This window comes from Fundulus heteroclitus, unplaced genomic scaffold (genome assembly GCF_011125445.2).
Source record: "Fundulus heteroclitus isolate FHET01 unplaced genomic scaffold, MU-UCD_Fhet_4.1 scaffold_517, whole genome shotgun sequence".
Taxonomy (NCBI): Eukaryota; Metazoa; Chordata; class Actinopteri; order Cyprinodontiformes; family Fundulidae; genus Fundulus; species Fundulus heteroclitus.
In genome coordinates this window covers 69,178-70,448 of record NW_023396942.1, presented here as the reverse complement: position 1 = coordinate 70,448, position 1,271 = coordinate 69,178, and the positions used below count along the sequence as shown (strand labels likewise).

The following is a 1,271-nucleotide window of genomic DNA, read 5'->3' as shown; positions in this document are numbered from 1 at the left end:
CCTGTTAAATCAAGAATAGAATTTAAAATTCTTCTTCTAACGTATAAAGCCCTTAATAATCAAACTCCATCATATATCAGAGCTCTGATTACCCCGTATGTTCCTAACAGAGCACTTCGCTCTCAGACTGCAGGTCTGCTGGTGGTTCCTAGAGTCTCTAAAAGTAGAATGGGAGGCAGATCCTTTAGCTATCAGGCTCCTCTCCTGTGGAACCAACTCCCAGTTTTGGTCCGTGAGGCAGACACCCTGTCTACTTTTAAGACTAGGCTTAAAACTTTTCTTTTTGACAAAAATTATAACTAGTGGCTCATGTTACTCTCAGCTACCTTTATAGTTTTACTGCTATAGGCTTAGGCTACTGGAGTATATCAGGATCTAATTTTCTCACTCTATTGAGTTCTACTGTTCTTCAATTATGCATTATGTGTTGTCATTTCTGCTTTAACTTTCTGTTCTCTCTCTTTTCTCTTCATAGTAGGTACACCTGGTCTGGCTTTCTGTTAACTGTGACATCATCCAGAGAAGACGGCTCACCCGCTACTACCATCTAATGTAGAACAGATTACTAGATCAATGTGTGCTTCTGTGCTTTTTTGTTTCTCTTGTTGTGTCTCTGTTCTGTCTTCTGTAACCCCAGTCGGTCGAGGCAGATGACCGTTCATACTGAGCCCGGTTCTGCCGGAGATTTTTCCTTCCCGCTAATGGGTGGTTTTTCTTCCCACTGTCGCTTCATGCTTGCTCAGTATGAGGGATTGCAGCAAAGCCATGTACAATGCAGATGACTCTTCCTGTGGCTCTACGCTTCCCCTGTGATGAATTTAGGAGGACCCAAGAAATACCCGAAAACAAGTGAGTACAAAAATAATATCAGTCTTTATTTTGACGCTGGCGGCTCGGTCCCTGGTTCGGCTCGCACTCTGCGACTGGCCGCTCCTGAAGGCAGAGTCGCAGGTTAGTGACCAGCAGATATTAACAGGCTTGTTAGAGAGAAGTGAGGTCACTAACCTGGACGTGCTGAGGGCAGAACTCTGACTCCTTGTTACGAAGGCGTCCGAGAGGGGGTTATCCAGGGCTCTTTGTCCAGGTCCGGTCCAGGTCTTTGTCAGGGGGAAATCCGTTTAGCTCAGGCAGCGGTCTCCAAGGGGGAATCCAAATAGAGCGTCCAGGTCCAGGTCAATCCAGAAAGCACAGACAGAACAGGGGGCAGGCGAACTCGTTTTACTCATGGACAGACTGGGGTCAGAAACACGGTGAGGCAGTCCAGTTCTCTG

The 1,271-nt window shown here is 46.4% G+C and overlaps 1 long non-coding RNA gene across 1 annotated transcript; it reads right to left on the bottom strand.

The window, feature by feature from the left end:
- Window positions 1-808: 808 nt before the first annotated feature.
- Window positions 809-1,048, bottom strand: LOC118560927. The gene is made up of 2 exons (XR_004929689.1): window positions 1,006-1,048; window positions 809-933 (listed from the first exon to the last, which is right to left on the bottom strand). It is a non-coding gene; the product is annotated as an uncharacterized LOC118560927 (long non-coding RNA).
- Between the last annotated feature and the right edge of the window lie 223 nt (window positions 1,049-1,271).